General features: G+C 39.2%; 1 pseudogene; it reads left to right on the top strand.

Moving 5' to 3' along the window:
* The window catches only part of LOC109577660 (elongation factor 1-alpha 1-like), a 122,481-nt pseudogene extending 117,288 nt beyond the window's left edge, over window positions 1-5,193 (top strand).
* The last annotated feature ends 13,755 nt before the right edge of the window (window positions 5,194-18,948 follow it).

Raw genomic sequence — 18,948 nt, 5'->3', positions numbered from 1 at the left:
TGAAACCAGCAACACCCAAACATCCAGCAAAATGAAAATACCTTAATAAGGTATTATTAATACCTTATTAATAAGGTAAAATTAATAATACCTTAATAATACTTTAATAATACCTTAAAAACAATACCTTAAGGAATATGAACACACTATTCCTAAAGGAAACAGTATATACTGAATCCCACAAACTTGTTGAGAAGATATCAACCTTAAAAGATACCTACCAGATAATTCCAGCTACATAAAGTTTGAAAACAGGCAAAATTAGTATCAAATTTTGGTAATAAAAATTAGAAAAAACCTGCACTATCTTTTGCATGAGCAATAGTTAATGATAGGAAGAAGCATAAGAGATGAATTATGGTGTGCTGGTAATGGTAGTATTCAAAAATTAACTTCTGCTTTTAAAAATATTCGGTATTTTGTTGACAAAATAAGGGGTCAACAACTTGACTGCATACACTACCTCCACAATGACTTATGCTTGGTGATCACATTGTTAGCTGATTTAAACATACATCCTCAGAGTCTTTGTGACCACTGTGTGAATGCACTACCCTTCCCCCATCTCTAACCCTTCACTCCGTTGTTTTTCTTCCTAAAGTTTCCACCTGCTAGTATGTGTTTAAGTCCATATTCTACTTTCCCCCTGGAGAGGATACAGACTTGAAACTCTTTTTGTATCCTCATTATCTGGGACAGTGGCTGAAAGAGAGGATTTTTGCTTCTATTTTATCAGTCTTTCTATTTTAATTATTTACTTTCTTTTTTAATTATTTACTTTCTATTTTAATTATTACTTCTATTTTAGCAGTCTGGTTTTTAATACACCTATTTCAAATAGCAATCTAATCTGTAGTCCTTAAAACTCAAAACATTATCATCTATTGATTATTACATATTTCATTGTCAAATGTCAAATCAAAATTACTCTAATTAAAAAAAGCAAAGAAACCAATTTCTGTGTAAGTTTTAGCACAAAAAAGTTTTCATTGGAATACTGCTGAAAATAAAAATAGCTTTGAAGTGGGGGAAAAAGTGCTGTTTAACTCTGGTTCTCAAGATTTTTGCTTTCTTCCCTTACCAGTTCAGTTGGACAGATATTTCTTGATAGTCAGTTATGAGGTAGGTAATAAAAACTCAAAGATGAATTAGACATAATCTATACCTTAAATGTAGCATTAAGTAGGAATAGCAAAGAAACAGACCACTTATGCTACTTCAGAAACAGATGAAAGAGGAATTTAGGAGAAATGGAATCTTCTGAAATGTGTAGTTCCTGAAACATAACCAGCCTACTTTCCAATATAAGAGCCATTTCTTCCTATTAATACATAGATGTGTGAAACCTCAAGTAGAAAAATGCTTTATTATTTAACAAGGTGAAAATTTTTTTTGCTTCTCTATATGATTTTTATTATGCATTTTAATATCTAATTTGTTCACATTAGTTTAAATCAGTCCTATTGATGATGCTGGAGGAGGTTAACGTTACAGTAATTCCCATGCTGGGTGTTATAAGCAAGAGCATAAAAAGCAACATAAAAACAATGAGGGTACAAACACTCTTATTGATTTAGGTGGTTTTTCCTTCACTTTTCTCATTTTGAAGATACTTAGCACACTCGCCATATACTATTCATAGGGGGGAATTTTACTTAGAGTCTATAATTAATGACTATAATAATATATGATGTATAATTACTAGACATACTATATATGTTGCTGTTTGGTCACTAAATCATGTCCAACTCTTTTGCGATCCCATGGACTGTAGCCCACCAAGCTCCTTTGTCCATGGTATTTCTCAGACAAGAATATTGGAGTGGGTTGCCATTTCTTTCTCCAGGAGATCTTCCTGACCCAGGGGTCAAACCAGCAGTTCCTGCCCCCTCTCCTGAAGTGCAGGCAGATTCTTTATTGCTGAACCACTGGGGAAGCCCCTATACTATATATAATTAACTATAATGATTCTAGACTATAATTTAAATTATGTTTAATTTATAGTACATTTTGCCACTTATTAAGAATTATAGTAAAAGACAGAAGATGGAATTCTTGGTAAAATTAGGGATTTGACTATTTGTGAATTTCAGTTGTATCTGTAGAATTACCATGAATAGAGCAAAAATGCAAAATCTGGGAATTCTAGTCCTAGGAGGCTAGTACAGTCACCTTCGGAAGGGTCTTTTAACTTCTTTCAGCCTAAGTTTCTTCATTTGGGGGAGCGAAAAAAAAGAGAAGTTGAAGAAGATAATTTCTATGGTTTTTTCCAAGTTCTAAGTGTTCTAAACATGTATTATAAATAATTAATATCTTGCTATTACCTCTCCAAGTAATTGAAGTACAAACCACTACTTGTGGTCTGTGAACAATCCTGACTTTTCTCTATGTAAACATCATCAACTGCATTATTCAAGACAAGCTGTGGTTACTGTTGTGGGGTCACTAAATTGTGTGTCCAGCTCTTTTGGGACCCCATGGACTGTAGCCCACCAGGCTCCACTGTCCATGAATTCTTCAGACACGAATGCTGGAGTGGGTTGTCATGCCCTCCTCCAGAGGGTCTTCCTGAACCAGGGACTGAACCTGTGGCTCCTGCACTGCACACAGAATCTTCACCACTGAGCCGCTGGGGAAGCCCATCCCGACTATCAAAAGACTGGCATACGCTAGTGGTGTCCAAACCTGGGTAGTAATCAGAATCACTAGGAACGGTTTTCTGTTTTTTATTTTGTTTTGTTTTGGTTTTTATGGAATCAGAGTATTTCATCATAGAGCCCAGGTTTGTTGTTGTTTTTTTTTTTTTCATTTCTTCCTCTGATTTTGAGGTGTAGCCAAATCTGTGAACCACTGTTATAAACAACAAATCTTATGAGTTCTGAACACTGAGGGACCTCTGTGCTCCAGATTAGTTTGGAAAGCTAATAATAATGTGCATTATTGAAATTGATGTATAATTTTTTCTTGATCAGCCAGTGATTGTACAAACTGACAGTGGTAAAACCCTGCTGCTGCTGCTAAGTCGCTTCAGTCGTGTCCGACTCTGTGAGACCTCATAGACGGCAGCCCACCAGGCTCCCCAATTCCTGGAATTCTCTAGGCAAGAACACTGGAGTGGGTTTCCATTTCCTTCTCCAATGCATGAAAGTGAAAAGTGAAAGTGAAATCACTCAGTCGTGTCCAACTCTTAGGAACCCCATGGACTGCAGCTTACCAGGCTCCTCCATCCATGGGATTTAGAGGTACAATAATCAACTCAACTTTTCATACAACTAGAGGATCGCATTCAAATAGACTCATATGTTCTTTTTCAAATTTCATAACAATAATAAGTATTACACCTTACATCAGTATAGTGTTTTATGGATTATGTTGTGCTCCACATGAATCCTTATTTGAATCTGACTGAGTTATGTTATATCCATTTTAAAAATCAGAAAATTAGCTTTTTCGCAATGGGTTTACCGCCAGGACACAGGTGTCGTGAAAACCACTGTTAAACCTGAGCCAAAATCGGAAAGGAAAAGAAAAAGGAAAGATCTACATCAGCATCGTTGTCATTGGGCACGTAGATTCAGGGAAGTCTACCACGACTGGCCATCTGATCTACAAATGTGGCGGGATCGACAAGAGAACAATTGAAAAGTTCGAGAAGGAGGCTGCCAAGATGGGAAAGGGCTCCTTCAAATATGCCTGGGTCTTGGACAAACTTAAAGCTGAACGTGAGTGTGGTATCACCATTGATATCTCCCTGTGGAAATTTGAGACCAGCAAGTACTATGTTACCATCACTGATGCCCCAGGACACAGAGACTTCATCAAAAATATGATTTCAGGCACATCCCAGGCTGACTGTGCCGTCCTGATTGTTGCTGCCGGTGTTGGTGAATTTGAAGCCGGTATCTGCAAGAACGGGCAGACCCGTGAGCATGCCCTTCTGGCTTACACCCTGGGAGTGAAACAACTAATTGTTGGCGTTAACAAAATGGATTCCACTGAGCCACCCTATAGCCAGAAGAGATACGAGGAAATTGTTAAGGAAGTCAGCACCTACATTAAGAAAATTGGCTACAACCCAGACACAGTAGCATCTGTGCCAATTTCTGGCTGGAATGGTGACAACATGCTGGAGCCAAGTGCTAACATGCCATGGTTCAAGGGATGGAAAGTCCCCGTAAGGACGGCAATGCCAGTGGAACCCCCCTGCTTGAAGCTCTGGATTGCATCCTGCCACCAACTCACCCAACTGACAGACCCTTGCATTTGCCTCTCGAGGATGTCTATAAAATTGGTGGTATTGGTATTGTCCCTGTGAGTCATGTGGAGACTGGTGTTCTCAAACCTGGCATGGTGGTCACCTTTGCTCCAGTCAGTGTAACAACTGAAGTGAAGTCTGTAGAAATGCAAACCATGAAGCATTGAGTGGAGCCCTTCCTGGAGACAATGTGAGCTTCAATGTCAAGAATGTGTCTGTCAAAGATGTCTGTCGTGGCAATGTGGCTGGTGACAGCAAAAATGATCCACCCATGGAAGCTGCTGGCTTCACAGTTCAGGTGATTATTTTGAACCATCCAGGCCAAATCAGTGTTGGATATGCACCTGTGCTGGACTGTCACACAGCTCACATTGCTTGCAAGTTTGCTGAGCTGAAGGAGAAGATTGATCGTTGTTCTGGGAAAAAGCTGGAAGATGGCCCTAAATTCTTGAAATCTGGTGACGCTGCCATCATTGATATGGTTTCTGCCAAGCCCATGTGTGTCGAGAGCTTCTCTGATTATCCTCCTCTGGGCCGTTTTGCTGTGCATGACATGAGACAGACAGTCGCTGTGGGTGTCATCGAAGAAGTGGACAAGAAGGCAGCTGGAGCTGGCAAGGTCACCAAGTCTGCCCAGAAAGCTCAGAAGGCTAAATGAATATTATCCCCAATACCTGCCACCCCAGTCTTAATCAGTGGTGGAAGAATGGTCTCAGAACTGTTTGTCTCAATTGGCCATCTAAGTTTAATAATAAAATACTGGTTAATGATAACAATGCATCCTAAAACCTTCAGAAGGAAAGGAGAATGTTTTTGTGGACCATATGTTTTGTGTGTGGCAATTTAAGTTATTAGTTTTTAAAATCAGTACTTTTTAATGAAAATAACTTGAACAAAAATCTGTCACAGAATTTGAGACCCATTAAAAAAAGTTTAATGAGAAAAAAAATAATAATAATAAAAATCAGAAAATTAAATCACAGAGGTAATCATTCCAGGATCACACAAATTAGAGGACGCTTGAGTTTAAACAAAAGCCTTTCTGATCTTAAATGCTTTTTATCTAATCTCATAAATAGTAAAAACTGTTTACTCTTTTTTTATTCATAAACAGTAAAAACTAAACTAGTGTTTTATAATTTAAGTTTAACTTGAATTTAGACAGGTAAGAAATCTTTTCTAAAAGATTTGTAAATATTTTTCACTTACATACTTCTAAGTCACAATCACTCTTATCTCAACAGCTCAAAATTAGTATTCAAAGTGATCTTAATTATACTTTTTAAGCCCCATGCAAAAACCTGGGGAAAACTCTCTCCTAGGCATGGCAGTGGGTGAAAACAATCTCTCCCCTTAGGAAGCAAACAAATCTGAATGCAACAGAAGAAAGTTTTATAATAAAAACAGAAAACCAAAACCTGTAGCTGTCAGCCAAGAGAAAATTCCACAGGGACATCCTTTAATAAGAGCAGAGCTCCTAAAACAGAACAGAAGAGCAAAGACCTTGGCGTCAGAAGAACCTGGGTTTAAATGCACGCTATGCCATCTAATACTCATGTCTGCTTGGGCAAGTCATCTTTTTAATGAAGATATATATAGTCTATATTCTATTGTATTAGTTTTGTATCGCTGCTGTAACAAATTACCACAAATTTGGCTGTTCAAAACAGCACAAATTTAATCTCACAGTTCTTGAAGTCAGAGCCTGAAGCAGCTCTCACTGGACTAAAATAAGATGTTATTAGGGCTGCTTTCTTTTTTTTTTTTTTTTTTTGGAGCTCTAGGATGAGTCCATTTCCTTGCCTTTTCTAGTTTCCGGAGACTGCCAGAATTCCTCGGCTTGAAGCCACGTCCATCTTCCAAGCCAGCAGTGGCTGGTCGAGTCTCTCTCTCTGCATCGCTCTGACACTGGCTTTGCTGCCTCCCTCCTCCACATTTAAGGATCCATGGGATTGAGCCCACCTGGATAAACCAGAATAATCTATATTTTAAAGTCACCAGATTAGCAAACTTTGTTCTATCTTCAACCTCACTTCCCCTTTGCCATGTAATAACCATTCACAGTTTCCAGAAGATACAAAAATTAAGGGGCAGAGGCACATCAGAGAGAGGTCTAGGATACTGTCTAGCATCCTAGAGTCCTTCCTACTTTGACATGTGTTTTTCAGCCAGAACAACAGACAGGATCTCTAAAGAAACCACACAGAGTGGGGAGCACTTAGGTATGAAAGATCTCCATTTTATACCCCCAGATAGTTGTATGACATTCATAGGGAGCCATGTCTGTTAAATTCATGGATAGTTGGTTGGGGTGCTTTGTTTGTTTCAGAATACATCTAAAGAGTCAGTCACTTTTTAATTTGTCCAAAAATTAAATGTAGATGATCTATTATGTATTCTGGGTTTTACTGGAAAAATATAAGAAATCCTCTGGTGGTTTAGTTTGCTAAGTCATGTCCAACTCTTGAGACCCCTTGAACTGTATGTAGCCTGCCAGTCTCCTCTGTCCATGGGATTTGCCAGGCAAAAATACTGGAGTGGGTTGCCATTTCCTTCTGCAAGAAATCCTCTAGAGTCTGACAAAGCAGAATTCTTTCAGAGGTGTCACTGGGATCAAAACGCCTAGGTTTTCATTTCAGTTACTAGTAAATGATAAGAATGTCTCTAAGTGTTAATTTCCTGGTCTGCAAAATAGAGATACTGTGTTGCATGAGTACTATAAGGGTAGAAATGATCCTAAGTTGCCTAATACCATTTTCAGCACAATAAGTGGCAAGCATTGCTGTATCCTAGATATTTCTACTCAATGACACAGTCTGAATTGACTTTAGTTTTATTAACTCAATTTAGCCATACTTAAGTTCAAAGCCAGGCTTCCTTGGTGGCTCAGTGGTAAAGAATCCACCTACCAATGCAGGAGACACAGGCCCAATCCCTGGGTCTAGAAGATCTCCTGGAAAAGGAAATGGCAACCCACTCCAGTATTCTTGCCTGGGAAATTCCATGGACAGAGGAGCTTGGCAGGCTACAGTCCATGGAGTCGCAAAAGAGTTGGGCACAACTTAGCGACTAAACAACAACAAGTTCAAAGCCTCTAGGAACAAAGTCTTCATGTTTCTTAGGGGAATAAACTCCTTCTCCTCCTCTAGAATTTACTTTCTGTTCTGAGGAACAGGATGCCAATACCAGCAACTATATTGATACGGAACAAAAGTGGTGATTTATCCATGACGTTCTTCAAAACTGGCCTGGTGCTGCTTTTCCAAAGTCCTGCTGTTGAAAGGACTCCAAGCGTTCATTCATTGTGTTGCACCACAGCTCATTTTTCTTGAGCCATAGATGAGCTTAACACAATTTTCTTACAATGCCTTGTATAACCACAGTACCCCAAATCCAGCTTTCTTCTATCAGATCAGATCAGATCAGTCACTCAGTTGTGTCCAACTCTTTGCGACCCCATGAATCGCAGCACTCCAGGCCTCCCTGTCCATCACCAACTCCCGGAGTTCACTCAGACTCACATCCATCAAGTCAGTGATGCCATCCAGCCATCTCATCCTCTGTCTTCCCCTTCTCCTCCTGCCCCCAATCCCTCCCAGCATCAGAGTCTTTTCCAATGAGTCAACTCTTCGCATGAGGTGGCCAAAGTACTGGAGTTTCAGCTTTAGCATCATTCCTTCCAAAGAAATCCCAGGGCTGATCTCCTTTAGAATGGACCGGTTGCATGTTCCAAAACTGGCCTACCTTGAGACTTCCTTATAATTTTTCTGGGATGATTCTTGTATCTAGATAACTAAAGTTACTTACCTGAATAACATTAGTCTCAAAACTGTTAGAAGAGGGAATGAAAGTCAGTGAAATAGTAAGACAGGTAAATATTAATAATACAGTAAATTCTCAAATAGTAACAAATGTGAAGACATTTATTATTTTCTGCTCCCCTTTTCTGACACAGAAATAACTCCCTCAATGTACCAGTCATCGTATCAGACCCTTTGGTCACACACTTGTTTAGAGCTGGAATTTGACCAAAGTCAAGCCAATCAAATTTCCAACATAACCACTAATCTGAAGTTTTCATGGCCATATATGAGCCACAGGCCACTGCCAAATGACTAATCTAGATCCCTCATCAGTCAAATTCCCAGAAAGAGAATATTATTGTCCATTATCAAGTAAATGCATCAAGTGGCCTGGGGTCAAGTGTCCATTATTCACTGTTGAGTTGAACAGTGAAATTGCAATAAGAACCAGGAGTTGCCAAAAAATAAAGAGAGAGAGACGGAGAGATCCTTTAGAACTGTAATCCAAAAATTGAATGAATAAACAGGATTAAATAACTGGATTAAATTAAATAAATGGATCTGAATAGAAAGTGTAGCTCCCACAGTGGTTTGAAGTTGACTGATACTGCTTAAAATAAAAGGATGATCAAAGGTCCTTTGAGTTTTTGTAACATAGCATGACCATGGCTATGAATTACTTGAAAGTAAACTAAGGATCCTCATTCCCAGGCACCAGGCTATGCCAGAAGAATTTCCTAAAGGAGATGTCTTTCATGTGATACTTCCAGCAAAACATTCCCTGCCAATAATGGTTGGTTTTCCATGACAGTTACCTCACCCATTCCACAGGTGCATAGACAGAGGATAGCAGGTGACTGAGGGTAGAAAGCCACCGGCAAGGACAGGGAAGCCCTTGCTATAAAACCATAAGAGGAAGGTCCTTAACGACGAGCAAAGACCTGGCTTTGACCACAAAGGGTCTACAGTAAGAACAATAAAGTCCCTACAATTTGCGTAGCAACAGGAACCTCAATTCTCTAGAGGTTAACAGCCAGAGTTTTTGAAGAAGTAGATCAAGACATTGCAGAATGGATCCAGAAATTAGGTTAAAGGAGCACTCCAGAGAACTGAGCCAACAGAATAACATGTGCTATATTAGGGATGACTGGCTACTTCTGGTCAGTGAGAAGATGCCAATTTTCCATATATAAAAAAGGTTTTGATGGTTTAAAAAGCTCACAATGAAAGCAAAAGGCAAGTAGATAGCTGTATCTTCTTTGTAAACATTAGCTATAACATCCCACAAATTGTGTGAATCAAGAAATTCTCTTACAACCCCTTTTACTAGAAAGTACTGCCTTAAGTATCTTGTTAGTATTGTAGAACCTATCTCAGTGGACCTGACCAGCAATATCCTTCTTCTATTGGTGATCATGCAAAAAAATGAATAATCCTAATTGATTGTCTCCTTGCTCCGACCTCCGGGGTTGAAAAGATAGGTTAAAATTTGATGAGGGAAGACCTATGTAAGATCTTACCATACACACCCAAATGATAATAAGAGAGGGGGCAGGAGGAAACTGGGAGGTTTCAAATATATTTATAACATGATGGTAGTGATGGTTTCATATACTTATCCCCAAACTCAAGCTGTATATGTTAAATACGCATGCCTTCTGGAGTGTCAATCATATCTCAATAAAGTGGGTTTTAAAAAAAGAAGAATCATCCAGGAAATGTTTTGTCTCTCTTCCTGGTAACTTATAATTTCTTTTAGCAGTTTTTTTCAGCTGGGATATTTAAGTAACAGGAAAAGTTGCTTGTTGCCTTATAGTGACTTCTATGAAATTCTATGAAATACAACATTGCCATGAAATGCATCATTTATAACCTTGGATAGACAGCTTTTTGACTACATTGTGTGCTACAGTCCTAAGAAAAGATTTTTTTTTTTAATTAGCTCTGATGGGTGTGGTAAAGCCACTATCTAATGAATATATTAGCCATTGCTGCTGAGAAACCATTTATTGTAGATCTAGCCAATCTGTGTATGCATATGAAGCAGAACATGTAAATGAATTGTTTAACTATTTTCAGATAACTTCCTACCACCTTTATCCCAACACATTCCTCTTCAAGCTTGTTTTATTAATAAGCATACTTTATAGAATGCCTTAGCATGGCTAAGGAATGAGAGACACGGGGTGGAAAGATGGCAGGGAAGATATTGCTAATACAAGCTGAATACATAAATTCATTAATCACACAGACCACACTCTATTATTCAGCAGCTGACATTACAGTGTGAGATTAGTTCAGCCCCTGGCTCCTGCTCCTATCAACTCAATACATATTTATCAAAGCCTTACTCTCACCAAGCTATCACTCTGCTGAGAGGCTGCAGAGAAGAAAGAGAGGGAGGGAAAAAGGGAGAGATGGGGTTAGGCACTGCCCAAGGAATACTGCCCTAACTTAGTTAGGAAGATGCGACACACATATGGGAAACAACCAAAGATCACTACTCCAGTATTGCTATGTTCTTTCTTCTCTGCCCAATAATTATTTAGGGGGATTCATTGTCTACCATTGGCTTCCCAGGTGGCTCAGTGGTAAAGAATCTGCCTGCCAATGCAGGAGATGCAGGAGACACGGGTTCAATCCCTGGGTCGGGAAGACCCCTGAGTATTAAGTGGCAACCCACTCCAGTATTCTTGCCTGGGAAATCCCATGGACAGAGGGGTCTGGCAGGCTTCAGTCCATGGGGTCTCAAAGAGTTAGACATGACATGCTTTAGTGACTGAGCATGCCCGCACAATTGGCTACCATTACTACTACCATAAGGTATTTTAGAGAATAGGGACTCAGGTCAGTTATTTTCTCTTATTTAATAGATCAGGGAAAAAGCCTTAATAGGAGAGGAGGGGGAGAAACTAAAATTATTGGTAGAAAGAAAGTATGAGGTTATTATACTTTATCTATCATATTGGTAGAAAGAAAGCATGAATGTCATTTTCTGTGTCATAACAGTTCCATATTATCACAAAAAATCAAATAGCTTTATTGGGTACTATAAAATTAAAATATTCTATGTAAAATATAATATATAGATATTGTTCTATATATATATAAATATATATATATAAAGAGATATATGTAAAAGTCTCTTTTCAAGGTCCTAGTTTTCTTGAATAATTAAACTGAGTTACATATTTAGGATATAATAAACCCAAAGTCTTTAGTATTAGGCAGAACTTAATTTGAGTACTAATTCCCTAAAATCCTTACTTATGACTCATGTAATCAAGGGGAGATAATTTAACTTTTCTGTGCCTTGATTTCCTCTCTATCAAGTAAAGCTGCTGCTGCTAAGTCACTTCAGTCATGTCCGACTCTGTGCGACCCCATAGACAGCAGCCCACCAGACTCCCCCATCCCTGGGATTCTCCAGGCAAGAACACTGGAGTGGGTTGCCATTTCCTTCTCCAATGCAGGAAAGTGAAAAGTGAAAATGAAGTTGCTCAGTTGTGTCCGACTCTTAGTGACCCCATGGTTCACAGCCTACCAGGCTCCTCGGTCCATGGGATTTTCCAGGCAAGAACACTGGAGTGGGTTGCCATTGCCTTCTCCACAAATAAAGCTAACTATAGCCAATTTGAAGGAAATGATGAAGATTAAGTGATATAGATAATTTCACCTAGTACAGAGCCAGGTTCATAACAAGTAATTAATAATGCCAGCTTCCCATCCCTGTAAGCATAGAAGTAAGCACACATATGATCTAAAGCTTCAAAAGAGAAATATCCAAAAATGGAAATTGTATGTTGTGAAAATTAATAGAACACAACTGCATTTAACTGAAAATATCAGTTATACCTCCTCTGCTTTCCAATGCAGCAGATGCAGGTTTGATCCTTGGTTGGGGAACTAAGATCCCACATGCCAAGCAGTGCAGTCAAAAAAATAATAATAATAAAATAAAGTAAAAATTAAAAAAATAAAATACCATCATGAAGCAAGCATTCAAATTTAGTGAACATTACTAGGGAGTTGGTACTTAGCATAGACCTCTGTAAGAGTACTTTCTAGTCTCTTTTTGTAATTAATTGTATGCGTATCTGTCCACCTGAGGTGAGGAGCCGACTCATTAGAAAAGATCCTGATGCTGGGAAAGATTGAAGGCAGAGAAGGGGACAACAGAAGACAAGATGGTTGGATGGCATCACTGACTCAATGGACATGAGTTTGAGCAAGCTCCAGGAGATGGTGAAGGACAGGGAAGCTTGGATGCTGCAGTCCATGGGGTCACAAAGAGTCAGACATGACTGAGCAACTGAACTACAACAACATATCTGTCCCATCTTGCAAGGACTTCAATGAGGTCAACATGCAAATCTTATATATAACATCACCTTGTTAAATGACTGTGGGCACGTGTGAATGAACAAGTGCCTAAGAACCAGGATATAGCAATTCTGAAACCTTCTCTGTATGAATAAAATGCACATGAATAATATACAATGACAGCCTATGAACTTACTACCTAATCACAAAAATGAAGTAAAAGACATCTCAGTCATGAGGAAAATTCTTGTGTTAAAATATTAAGAGGGAAAAATAAATCTTGTATATGTGGAATAGTCACTGTTGAATTTTTTTACTATATAGTGAAGAAAAAGAAACAAAAAAATGTTAATGGTCAAGATCAGTGCCATTGCCTTCTCCAACTGGTTTTTAAAGGACACTTCCAATGCTCATCAAATTTTTATCACTCTTGATTTGACCCTGAAATTCTTCTCACAGTACTCATTTCTCCTGGACCATCTGCCTTATTCATTTATTCAATCAACATATATTACTTAAGTGTCTTCCACGTGCCAAGCATCCAGCTAGACACCGGATACACAGAAGGGAATGAGATGGGCCAAATCCCCACCCTCACGATCACTCCAGGAAGACAGGCATTTAGGGAGGGTGCTGAGGACTACTGAGCTCACATGCCTTGACTACTGAAGCCTGTGTGCCCCAGAGTCCCGTACTCCACAACTAGAGAAGCCACTGCATTGAGAAACCCACACGTTGCAACTAGAGAAAACCTACACACGGAACAAAACCCCAATGCAGCTAAAAGTTAACTAATTAAAAGAAAAATAGTTTGCAACCTTCTAGATTTAAAAAACAAAACAAAAGAAAACAAAAACGGGAGAAGGGGAGGGCCACGTTAACTTCATATTTCCAATCCTCCGCTCACCCGAGCCAGAAAATTTACATTCCTCTACATTTCTCTCCCTCATCCTCCATATCTACAGGTCACTGAGTGCAATTTTAACACCTCATCTCTCAAAACTCTTCATCCCGCCCATCTTACAGTCAGAGCTCAATCCAAGGTCCTCTTTTAAAAACTGTTGGTGTGACAAATTTTGTGTATATATTTTGCCCCAGTTTTTTTAAAGAGACAAAATGAGAAGCTAGTAAGCCAAAACTTTTAAAGTAGGAAGCAAGACAGAAGTATTGCCAAAGACCTGGGAGAAATTTCTGCCAGAAAAAATAACCATGAAGGAAAGCGTATATGGCAATGAGCGTTAACACCTGGTCATGTCCCCATGGCGCCACCCTGCATGTTGAAGACTGCTAACTGGGAACACCTGTGTCTCCTTGCTTACAAGCTTTTTCTAGCCATGAGAGCATCGCCACCTGTTCCTGAGCAAGCTGTAAGAGTTAATGTCCCAGGAAGCAGGGGCTTCCCTGGTGGCTCAGTGGTAAAGAATCTGCCTGCAATGCATGAGATGTGGGTTTGTATCCCCAAGTTGGGAAGATCCCCTGAAGGAAGGTATAACAACTCACTCCAGTATTTTGCCTGGAGAACTCCAAGGACAGAGCAGCATGGCGGGCTATAGTCCACAGGGTCGCAAGGGTCAGACACAACTTAGTGAGTAAGCCACCAGCACCCAGGAAGAAGCCTTCAGCCACATCTGGATGAAGATAAACCTCAGCTTCCTTGCCCCTCTGTAAGGGTGGCTCTGAGGTGTGTTCTACATGCAGCCCAGATATCCTTGGTAGGATCAGGCTGCAATCAGACACCCAGTAATTTGCTAATAACACACCAGGGGCTTCCTTCTCTTCTCTCTCATTCCCCTATTCCTTGGAATAACCTCCCAAATAAACCACGTACATTTCAAGTCCTTCTCTTAAGGTCTCCTTCTGGATAAATCCAAACGAAGACAATAAAAATACAAGGTTCTGAGTAAAGTTCTCCTCACCCACAGAACAGGTAGGAAAAACACCATGGGAAACACATGTTCCTTTTAGTATCCAAAGAGCCAGAGTTGGAGAAAAATTAAATGATATGACAAAAAATGACTTTAATACTTTGACTATACATTTAAGTAAACAACATATCAAATCATGAAGCTTAGAAGAGAGCTTTGCCATATCTTTGTTTAATAAATAGATGACTAGCTTATCCTAATGCTGAATTTATAACTCTACTGATGTAACTTCACGGAATATCTCTTCTTTTGCAGATCCCTTTGTAAACAGCTGCATAATGACAAGACACCACTGCAGCATACTTTAAAGCTTTCCTTACTTTATGTGTTAAATGTAAGCCTGCCTGGAACTGAAAGCTTGTTGAGTGCTGTGAAGTACTAACAGTATGTTTGCTATTAGCCCTGTGTACCCCTTCTGTCATAGAATAAAACATGCTGAGAAAATCTTCAGTTAAATGGTGTTTAAAAGGAAAATACCACTGTAGTAAAAGCTTAACAGGCCTCCTGTCTTCAGATTAGCAATCAATCCGTATTGCCTATTAAGGCAGTTCAGCATCACTACTGGAGCAGACTAACAGATCATTGGGCTTCCCTGGTGGCTAGTGGTAAAGAATCCACCTGCCAGTGCAAGAGACGCAGAATATGCATGTTCAAGCCCTGGGTCAGGAAGATCCCCTGGAAAAGGAAATGGCAACCTACTTCAGAATTCTTGCCTGAAAATTCCTATGGACCAAGGAACTTGGTGGCCTACAGTCCATGGGGTTGCAAAAGAGTCGGACACAACTTAGCAACTAAACAACAAAATAGGTCATTGTCTCCTCTGATCTGCAATTGAAGTCCCAATATTCAACCACTTCTCATGTAGCACTAAGTCCCTGCAGTCCACACTGATCCTCGAGAAAATGTGAGTATCTGACATGTTGCTCTAAATGAGAACTGATGTTTTCTCACTTGGCCCCATCATGCCATTCCCCAGCCTCCCTTGTGCAAATTCATCACTTCTGACAGGCCCCTTGTGAGGGACTTGGGGAGGCACCTCCTCCATCGGACAAGGGATTTAACCAACTGTTGAAGAGACAAAAGGGGAAGAGAACCAGAGCAACTGACTCATACATCACAGCTTGAGCCACCAGACCGAGCTTCCGCCCTGAGAGGGAGATGAATCAGTCAACAGTGATTCATCCCACCAAGGAAAATATGTTTTCCCTGTGATGAAGAAGTTCATTTTAAACATAGTAATCAGAATATGTAAAAGTTAATGAAAAGAACAGTCTGTTTAACTTCAATGGCCATGTAGATTTTTCAATTACAACATACAAATATGTACTGTCACATGATCTGAAAAAGCAAATAAAGTGTGAACATTGTTCATGGAAATGTCTGAAAGCAACTACTAAGATTTCAGTTAAAAACATCCAAAAATAGGAAAATGTGCACCTTTACACATTTAAATTGGATAACTAAACTCTCAAAACATTTTAATTTTTTAATATTTATTCATTTATTTATTTGGCTACATCAAGCTTTTGTTGCAGCACACAGGTTCTTCATTGCATCATGTGGGATCTTTCACTGCAGCTCGAGGGCTTAATCGCCCCTCAGAATGTGGGATCTTTGTTCCCCGACCAGGGATCAGGCGCACATCCCCTGCATGGCAAGGCAGTCTCTTAACCACTGAACCACCAGGGAAGTTCCACGTATTTTAATTTTAAAAGTTTAAACCATTATTAAAGATGACTCTTTCAAAGAATCGCTTTAACCTTTGGCAAAATCACAAAAGAATTTTTAATATGAATAAATCTGGTGCAAACCACTAGCCGAATTAGTACGTTAGGTTAATGAAAATAATGACAGCTGCCATTTATTGAATTCTTACTATGTGTCATCTGTAATTTTCGTAACAACTCTCAAATATTAACTGCATTTTATTGAGGAGTGATCAAGGAAGTTTAAAGACTTGCCCGAGGTAATTCTGTTGTGAAATTCAAACTTAAGCTATCCTGGTTCCAGAACAATCCTGACCCTTCTTCACTATATCATACTCTCTCCTACCTGCACCAGTGAACTGTGTATTGTAGGCACTCAAAGTAACATCAATGAATTGTATTAATGCATTATTTATTATCAAAAGAAGAAAATGATCTCTCTCTCTCATACACACACACACCATAGTCACACACAACCTGTTATTGGAATTATGAGTTTTTATAGCAAGCTTATTATAATTCCCTTCCAGCTCATTCAAATACTTTTACTCAATAAGTAAGACTCAAATAGAGTTAAGGTATTTTTTTAATGATTAAGAAGCAACCAAGGCTAGAAGAAGTGAATCTGAGGTCACTTACACATCTCTAAGCTGAAACTCCCAATTTTAACTCTGGTCACTCAAAGATGCAGGCACATTTATACCTCTAAAACTGTAGTTTTATTTTTAATTTGTATTATAAAGTATTTTAGCAGTGGCTTTCATTCAGGCCAAAATATAGAGGCTTTACTACACTTCTCTAATGTAAGAAGTACTATACACTAATTTTATAAAGACTTTCATACAAACAAGCCTAGCATACTTAAGACATTCCCTAGGATCCTCGGGCCAATGTGATGACGTGGCTAGTTTGGGGAAGTTAGATGGACTAGTAGGATTATCTTATATAATAAATACAACCGACCACTACAATTATTGTTGTAATAAGCACTAACATTTAATCTTCTCAACAACCCTGTAGTGTCAGTACTATTATCATCACCCATGAGTTATAAATGGAGTATGTTCAAGATGTACATCAGACCTTGGCAAGTTTAAGGAAGCAAAGCTGATATTCCAAGTCATAAATGCCTGCACTCTTAACCATGATGGTGTACCGCTTCAGTTTCCACAGAGATTTACAAGATATTATCACACCTCAGTCCCTGAGGCCATGCTTAGTTATTCATCCCCAAAACTGCAAGGTAAACATGAGTTACAGTATAACGATTATTGTACTCTAAGGTGCAGAAAGTATTCACTAGTTGTTATCAAATTCAAATCCACTGCAGACTGTGGTACTGTCGCTGGCATGTCAGCAAGCCTAGAGTAACTGGGCCCAGAACTACTACTGTCCATATCTGCACTGTCAGAGGCAGGTATTGTTTTGAACACCTGCACTCAGAGGCGGTGCTGGGAGCTGTCCGTGGTGCTGAATGAAAACGCCTGGCTGGAGTTGGCTTTTACATATTTCTACTCAGATCCTGCCCGTCAGCCAAAGCCCACTCTTCCTTGTCTGTAGATCCTGCTTCTAAACAAGCTTTTATTTATCTTCCTTCCTACTACAACCTTACTTGTCCAGACCCCTGCCTGCGGACTGTGTATCTTACCTAAATTCCGTCTGTGCTGCCACCATAGCTCCATTTTCTGCTCAGATCCTTGACAAACCAGCCTAGCATTCTCTTGTCTATGACGATACTCTGTAAGAAGGAAAAATGTAAACAATATCACCTAGTAAATAGTAGGACTGTTAGGATTATCCTTGTCATTTGTTCCTTCTTATACTGCTTAAATATTTCGCCGTGTGGGGGTGGGGAGGGTCCTCTCTTTGGGAACCACAAAGTCCCTAGACAAGTGTTACTTGAAAGCTGTTATGGGAAAGGAGTCACAGAGTGAGAAGGGAGGGACTGGCCTGGGAATCACTGATGGAACTGACTCGGGCTGGGGTGAGAAGCAGGAGGTAACAGGAAAGATCCCACAGGGAAGCTAAGCCTAAATCATGTTACTTGCTTTCTAGTGGATATTGAAAGCTAAGCTTTAGGTCCTAATAAAAATAAATAAATAAAAGGGAGAAAGTAATTTATAAATGATTTTTCACAAAGAAGAATAAAAATCTGAATATTTTATCTCTGCTTAACATACCTATTTATAGCTATATAACCTTGGCAAACATAAATCCCCAGGTCTAATTTATTAATGGATGCTATGTCTCATTAATTTAAAGTGTCTGATTTATAAATAACTTTCACAAACTAATTCAAACTAGCAATGTATGACACTAGTTTCAGAGACAGTGTGAAATTTGCTTTAAATATTGCTGCTGGCTGTCCAATAATTATACACTGTGACATTGCAGCAGGAGTCTTGCTTGGCCTCCATCTTAAATTAGAAAATGTTAAGCCAGTTTAAAAAAAGAAAAAGAAAAAGAATGATGTACCCAGCATGGCATCACCCTAGCAAACGCATAAATACATTGAAATTTATTAACTAATTACCCCCTTGATAACCAGGTATTTATAGCTTTAAACTATTTACTTTTTTGATGCTATCACTGTAGGAGTCATCCCATGGTCATTCTTATCACTACACAACCATTTATTCTAATCACAAAGATGGGTATTTTGTTGCAGATGAGTTTATCCTAATGACCACAACTCAGCACTAATAATTAGCATTTTTAACAAAAGGTCAGTCCTAATAATGATCAAATAACATCTATTCTCTTTCTAGCAAGTTTCACTGATAGCTCAGTTAGTAAAGAATCTGTCTGCAATTCAGGAGACCCTGGTTCAATTCCTGGGTCAGGAATGGGCTTCCCTGTGGCTCAGCAGGTAAGAATCTGCCTACAATGCGGGAAACTGGGTTCAATCCCTGGGTTGGGAAGATCCCCTGGAGAAG

The sequence above is a fragment of the Bos indicus genome, chromosome 24 (assembly GCF_029378745.1).
Source record: "Bos indicus isolate NIAB-ARS_2022 breed Sahiwal x Tharparkar chromosome 24, NIAB-ARS_B.indTharparkar_mat_pri_1.0, whole genome shotgun sequence".
Lineage (NCBI taxonomy): Eukaryota > Metazoa > Chordata > Mammalia > Artiodactyla > Bovidae > Bos > Bos indicus.
This window is presented reverse-complemented; position numbering and strand designations above follow the sequence as displayed.